We start from the raw sequence: 7,732 nt of genomic DNA, 5'->3' as shown, positions 1-7,732 counted from the left end.
TGCTGCATTTAGCTGTGGTTTTGGTTTTTGTGACATATATGCTTGCTTTGAAAATGGCTGTGTGATTATTTTTGGGAGGGTACTCTCCTGACATAATCTAATGTTTTGCTTTCGTTGTAAAGCCTTTTTGAAATCGGACAATGTGGTTAGATAAAGGAGAGTCTTGTCTTTAAAATGGTGTAAAATAGTCATATGTTTGAGAAATTGAAGTTATAGCATGGGTGGGAAAACCACAGTGATCCGACGCTGCCCTGACGCAGTTGGAGGTGCGCGTCAATCAGCAACAGTGGGGCTATTTATTAACTGCAGATGGGGAAGTGTTTACTGCAGCACATGTGTCAGTGACACATAGCTTGAGAGCAGGGGGAGCAATGATACCGTCTCCCACAATTATGCCCCATGCTTCGGGAGAGAGATTTCCATGAGGTCAAAGAAATAAGGGGGGGCTCTTTAAATGAATGGGGAAGTGCACTGAGCCAATGACCCCATAATGAAATAGACAGCTACTATTTCATGGCTGGCTGGGCTGGGCTGGCTGGCTGCAACCTGGTCTCAGAACATTTTGTATTATTCTGTACATAAATCCATGCCAGTCCATTTAGTGTTACATTTCATATGGTTTGTATTAATTTGTGTCCATCACCCATTTTGTATGATATGTTACAAATTACAATTTGAATTTCCAAAAAGTAATATATGTTACTAATTTGCAAAATGTAGGATATGTTACGAATTATAGTTATATGGATAACGTTATCTAGGTTAGGGTTAAGGTTAGGGTTAGCTTAAAGGGTTAAAGTTAGGGTTAGGGGAAGAGTTAGCTAACATGCTAAGTAGTTGCAAAGTAGCTAAAATGTAGTAAGTAGTTGGAAAGTTGCTAATTACCTTAAACACCTTATACACCCACCCACCCCCTTCATTTTTGCCTTAAGTAACCATCTGTCTTATGTAACCATACAAAACATAACATATTATACTAATTTGAGATCCTGGATTTACATTTACTATGCTATGTCTACTCTATGAGACCAGGCTGCAACACAAGTGTTGTCGTTCATAAGGATACTCTAATATATATACTCAATTGAAATGGGATCCCCTCCCCATGGGTGAGAGGAAATATTACATTCGGGAAAAAAATGCTGGACTGTTTGGATGACCCATTTTTTACACGATTAGTTTTACTTTGAAATTACCCATTTGCTTGGTTGCAGGCATTGGGTAACGTAGTTGGGTTGCTTTCTTTAAACAGAGCAAGGTTGGGTGCTTGGGTTCATAGGAGTCTGGTGGGAGGAGCTATAGGAAAACAGGCACATTGTAATGGCTGGAATGGAATAAATGGAATGGTATTAAACATATGGAAACCACATTTGACTCCTTCCATTGATTCCCTTCCAGCCATTACAATGAGCCCGTCCTCCGATAGCTCCTACCACCAGAATCCTCTGGTTGGGTTGTTAATGCTGGGTTATTGATGTTGGGTTATTGAGATATAACTCAGTCAAGTGGGTTAATTCTCCCGCCAAATCCTGAAAATCAAATTTATCTGGCAAGCTCCTAAATGAGGATTGGGTGTAGCTACCAGATAGTTCAGCAGTTGCTGACTGGGATTTATTTTCGACTGACAAATGGGCAAGGCATTGTGGCTGACCAAAAGGCTAACTATCATTACAAATGATCCATTCAGGTTAAGTAAACCTAGTTATTAAATTACCTATTATCTCAGTCATTGACAATTTTAGATAATGTTAGCTAGCAAACGACCCCATGCATGCTAGCTCAAAAGTTTGCCAACTTTGCTAGCTAGCAAGCTATTTTCCTGTGTTGCATGTAGTAGCAACATTTTTTGTTGAATTTTAGCTAGGTAGCTATTTCAGTGCCTGTAGAAAGCTTGTCTTCTGTTAGCCTAACATTAACGTTACTGTGTGGTGCATTGTTTCACATCAGGTAGCAAGCTCGATAATTGTTCATCCAAGTTTAGGCTATCAGTTTTTGACACTCCACTTGAACTATGTTAATTTTGTCTGCATAAAAGACCAACATTGGTTAAAGAAAATTGTGATAAATAAAATATATACCAGTTTCATTTTTGAAAAACAGACACCTCACAAGTCTTCAACTGGCAGCTTCATTAAATAGTACCCGCAAAACACTAGTCTCAATGTCAACAGTGAAGCGGCGACTCTGGGATACTGGCCTTCTAGGCAGAGTTGCAAAGAAAAAGCCATAGAACGCCAGCATCCAGGAGTCGTCTCTTCACTGTTGACTTTGAGACTGGTGTTTTGCGGGTACTATTTAATGAAGCTGCCAGTTGAGGACTTGTGAGGCGTCTGTTTCTCAAACTAGACACTCTAATGTACTTGTCCTCTTGCTCAGTTGTGCACCGGGGCATCCCACTCCTCTTTCTATTCTGGTTAGAGCCAGTTTGCACTGTTCTGTTTGCACTGAAGATCTCGTACACAGCATTGTACGAGATCTTCAGTTTCTTGGCAATTTCTCGCATGGAATAGCCTTCATTTCTCAGAACAAGAATAGACTGATGAGTTTCAAGAGAAAGTTCTTTGTTTCTGGCCATTTTGAGCCTGTAATCGAACCCACAAATGCTGATGCTCCAGATACTCAACTAGTCTAAAGAAGGCCAGTTTTATTGCTTCTTTAATCAGAAAAACAGTTTTCAGCTGTGCTAACATAATTGCAAAAGGGTTTTCTAATGATCAATTAGCCTTTTAAAATTATGAACTTGGATTAGCTAACACAAGTGCCGTTGGAACACAGGAGTGATGGTTGCTGATAATGGGCCTCTGTACGGCTATGTAGATATTCCATTAAAAATCTGCCGTTTCCAGCTACAACAGTCATTTACAACATTAACAATGTCTACACTGTATTTCCCACGGGGGACCAGTACGGAGAAAAAATGTATGAAATGTATGCATTCACTTCTGTAAGTCGCTCTGGATAAGAGCGTCTGACTAAATGACTAAAATGTAAAATGTAAATGTATTTCAAATCAAATTGTATTGGTCACATACACATGGTTAGCAGATGTTAATATGAGTGTAGCAAAATGCTTGTGCTTCTAGTTCCGACTACGCAGTAAAATCTAACAAGTAATCTTAAGAAATTCACAACAACTACCTTATGCACACAAATGTGAAGGGATGAATATGTACATATAAATATATGGATGAGTGACGGCATGCGGCATAGGCAAGATGCAGTAGATGGTGTGGAATACATTATGTAAATATGAGATGAGTAATGTAGGATATGTAGACATTATTACATTGCCGTTATTTAAAGTGACTAGTGATACCTTTATTCAGTAAGTTTTTTTAAGTGGCCAGAGATTTGAGTCAGTATGTTGGCAGCAGGATCTCTATGCTAGTGATGGCTGTTTAACAGTCTGATGGCCTTGAAATAGCTGTTTTTCAGCATCTCGGTCCCAGCTTTGATGCACCTGTACTGACCTCGCCTTCTGGATGGAAGCGGGGTGAACAGGCAGTGGCTCGGTTGGTTTTTGTCCTTGATGATCTTTTTGGCCTTCCTGTGACATCGGGTGCTGTAGGTGTCCTGGAGGGCAGGTAGTTTGCCCCCGGTGATGCGTTGTGCAGACCTCACTACCCTCTGGAGAGCCTTGCGGTTGAGGGCGGTGCAATTGCCGTACCAGGCGGTGATACAGCCCGACAGGATGCTCTCGATTGTGCGTCTAAAAGTTTGTGCGTGTTTTAGATGACAAGCCACATTTCTTCAGCCTCCTGAGGTTGATGAGCCGCTGTTGCAACTTCTTCACCACGCTGTCTGTGTGGGTGGACCATTTCAGTTTGTCCGTGATGTGTATGCCGAGGGACTTAAAACTTTCCACCTTCTCCACTACTGCCCCATCAGTAGGAAGGGGGGGGGGGGGGGGGGGGTGCTCCCTCTGCTGTTTCATCTCCTTTGTTTTGTTGACATTGAGTGTGAGGTTATTTTCCTGACACCACACTCCGAGGGCGCTCACCTCCTCCCTGTAGGCTGTGTCGTCGTTGATGGAAATCAAGCCTACCACTGTTGTGTTTTCTGCAAACTTGATGATTGAGTTGGAAGAGAGCATGGCCACGCAGTCATGGGTGAACAGGGTGTACAGCAGAGGGCTGAGAACGCACCCTTGTGGGGCCCCAGTGTTGAGGATCAGCGAGGTGGAGATGTTGTTCCCTACCTTCACCAATGGCACAGGGCAGGGTCGAGACCCAAGGTAGGGTGGAGGTGATATGGTCTTTGACTAGTCTCTCAAAGCACTTCATGATGACAGAAGTGAGTGCTACGGGGTGATAGTCATTTAGTTCAGTTACCTTAGCTTTCTTGTGAACAGGAACAATGGTGGTCTTCTTGGAGCATGTGGGGACAACAGACTGGGATAGGGATTGGTTGAATATGTCCGTTAACACACCAGCCAGCTGGTCTGCGCATGCTCTGAGGACGCGGTTAGGGATGCCGTCTGGGCCGGCAGCCTTGCGAGGGTTAACACATTTAAATGTTTTACTCACGTTGGCTATGGAGAAGGAGAGCCCGCAGGCTTTGGTAGCGGGCCTTGTCAGTGGCACTGTATTGTCCTCAAAGCAAGCAAACCGGGTGGCTGTACCGACTCTGACAACATATCCCGAGTGAGCCATGTTTCCGTGAATTAGAGAATGTTGCAATCTCTGATGTCTCTCTGGAAGGCATCTCGTGCCCTAATTTCGTCAACCTTGTTATCTAGAGATTGGACATTGGCGAGTAATATGCTCGGAAGCGGTGGATGGTGTGCTCGCCTTCTGAGTCTGACCAGTAGACCGCTCCATCGGCCTCTCCTGTGGCGACTGCGTTGTTTTGGGTTGGCCTCTGGGACTAGATCCCATACCCAGGGTGGAGGTCCAAACAAAGGATCCGCTTCGGGAAAGACGTATTCCTGGTAGTAATGATGGTAATTTAGTAGCTTTTCCAAGCACTTGTACTTTGTTGAGTCTTTTTCAAGGTCAGTCATTTTACTTCTACTTGAGTAAGATATTTCAGTACTCTTTCCACCACCGATTGTAATTTCTTTGAATGTTGAATATATTTTCAAATGTTAATAGTATATTTTGGACAAATCCTTCATTTTTTATACAGATAGATGTCTTATTGCAACTCATAAAATAAATGAACCTAGTTCCTAATGTACATTAATTTCCTCTCCCTTTTTCAATTTAATGCATGAAAAAGACCACGTGTAACAACATTCAGGTAACCTTAGTGAAATTTGCTAATTGTCAAGGTCAATGTTTTAATTTTAAAAGTACCTTTTTAAATGAGCTACTTTTACTTGAGTAGTTTTTTTTTTTTTACTTCTAATAGAGTACATTTTCATTGAAGTAACAGTACTTCTACTTGAGTAGGATATTTCATCACTCTTCCCACCCCTGCTGTAAACTACACACAAAGTGGCTGGGCTCAACCCAATGAATATCAACATCCTGCACACAGCAATAGACTGTATAGGAGTATAAGATGTTCTGAGCAATAGGAAATGCCTCAATTTGTGTGTGTGCACGCGCGGGCTTGTGCAAGAGTGTGATGAGTGTCTTGATTATTGTTCAACATTTTAGTCATTCTCTAATCCTCAGGTTGGAATCAATATGGCTGAATATCTCTGCCAGGCGACCAAAAGAACAAGAGACCCAAACCCATCGTTCTGACTCTCGGGGACAATCGCCTCAAATCCCTGGTATTCACCATCAGGCTCTGGAGCAGAAGACATTGTTTCAGCATTTTTTATTTTATTTTTTTACATCATTTCCTATTGAAATTGATACCTGGTAGGGGTTGGGGGAGTAGAGGGTAAAGTGTTTACTTTTCTTCAGCCCCATTCCTCAGCTTTAACTGGTAGGGCTGCTGTGATTTTCAAATTATGGACTGTGCTTCTAAAGTTTTTGTTTATTTGTGTCTTTGTAATTTGTTATCTTTCGCATGACTTAATTTTGTAACTGAAATGAATATCTGATAATAAATATTTTGTACTTTATCTACAATTTGTCATGATTGGCCAGAAGTCATTTTAAGAATTTTGTTGACTGTGTAGTAACACTCTTAACATTGATTGTTAGAATTATTTGTTCTTTTAGAAAATTAACAGATTCTGTAATAGAAAGGTGGGGGGAAAAATTACCAAATTTTTGGGAAAATCAAGTAACCCAACATATTGGGTCATTCACATAACCCAACAGTGCTGGGTTAAAATAATGCAGTGTTGGGTCATAATTGACCCAACATTTTGTTGTTGTTGTACATTTGGCATTCACAGCGCATTGTTGTGTAGAGAAATAATTTCAGTGAAGTACCACTATCATAACCTACACTGAAAAGTGCAACTTCAACATCTGAATGAGGCAAGCATTGTTGGCAAGCTGTGCTGTGTTCTGAAAGACACCCACATAATGTCTATTGAAGGTGATTACTGCATGGCACCTCTGCATCACGAAGGCCTACACATTGTATGGAGCAGCTGATTACATTCCACTGTTTTGTAGAGATTCCCACTTACAGAGATGGGCAGACTCTTTGAGAGTCACCATGTGATAGACATGTGACTAATGTTGTGTGTTGTCACAGAAGCAGTTCCCAAAGCCCTGAGATGTCCAGACCTGCCAACGATAGCTGACTGCATTATGAGGTTGGATAAGTGTACAGTACACCACCATAGATAGTTCTCTATGGAAATAAGAAAAAAGGTTTAAGAAGATTCCAAATGCCAAATTACTGGGTATGGCACTAACTTTATACGTCCCTTATACTGTTTGTAACTACAGATAATTATGGGTATCTTGCCCAGCAGATATGCACTTAGTTGTTCAGTCAAAGGAAGTGGGAAAGTGATGATTTGGTCTTGCAAGTTCAGCAACATCCATAAGAAGATCAGAAGGAAGTCATCCTGTATGATGTTTGAAGATACAGTAGCACCCATATTTATCTAGCTTCAAATCAGAGGCAAGCTAAGCTCATGCATGTTTGGTTCAGATCACCTGGTCCTCATACTGCGCTGTATTCCTTCCTCCAGAAGAAAGTAAGCAGATTGGGCTCTTTAATGCAGCTATTTAACTGAACAGACAAGCATCTGCTTGCTGTAATGCCATGTGATGAATGTCTGTATCAGGGTGAAAATGGCAGTGATTTAATGTAAAACATTAGCCAGGATTAAGCTGCTTGTAAATCTTGATTAAGAACATTCCTTCTGTAGAATGTCACACTCCATCATACCATGAGGCATGAATGACTGCTCAGACGTTGTGTATGATGCCAGAAGGAAGAGATGGAACGATGCTGGATGAATTATGACTAGGAGCAGGGAGGGTTTCGAATGACCCAGGTATCTGGGGGAGTGAAAATAATACAAGCATTGAAAATATTCGTTAACAAGGGTATCGCCATATTAAAGTTTAATGTTGGTCCTGCCCACTGTTTTTAGAGCACTCCCAAGAGACAAGCTTGTAAATAGGTATATGATATTCTCATGGACACAAAATCAAGTATATGGAAAGAACAGGGTCCATATATTTGATGTGGATGTATTTCCTGCAACTGCTTATTCATATATTAGAGAATAGATTAATGTCAACATTTTTAAAGCTGATGCAGCTGTGGCACTGGACAATGGCATATCCATTATCTGATCTTTCTTCCATTATCTTTACATCTAAATATTGCATAACATTTTCCACTAGCCTGCATCTCTCCCTGA

At 41.3% G+C, this 7,732-nt stretch overlaps 1 long non-coding RNA gene across 1 annotated transcript; it reads left to right on the top strand.

The window, feature by feature from the left end:
* The first annotated feature begins 1,430 nt into the window (after window positions 1-1,430).
* LOC123730935 (uncharacterized) lies at window positions 1,431-6,019 on the top strand. Its single transcript, XR_006762374.2, has 2 exons — window positions 1,431-1,687; window positions 5,622-6,019. It is a non-coding gene; the product is annotated as an uncharacterized LOC123730935 (long non-coding RNA).
* The last annotated feature ends 1,713 nt before the right edge of the window (window positions 6,020-7,732 follow it).

Source organism: Salmo salar, chromosome 27 (assembly GCF_965601325.2).
Source record: "Salmo salar chromosome 27, fSalSal1, whole genome shotgun sequence".
Taxonomy (NCBI): Eukaryota; Metazoa; Chordata; class Actinopteri; order Salmoniformes; family Salmonidae; genus Salmo; species Salmo salar.
This window is presented reverse-complemented; position numbering and strand designations above follow the sequence as displayed.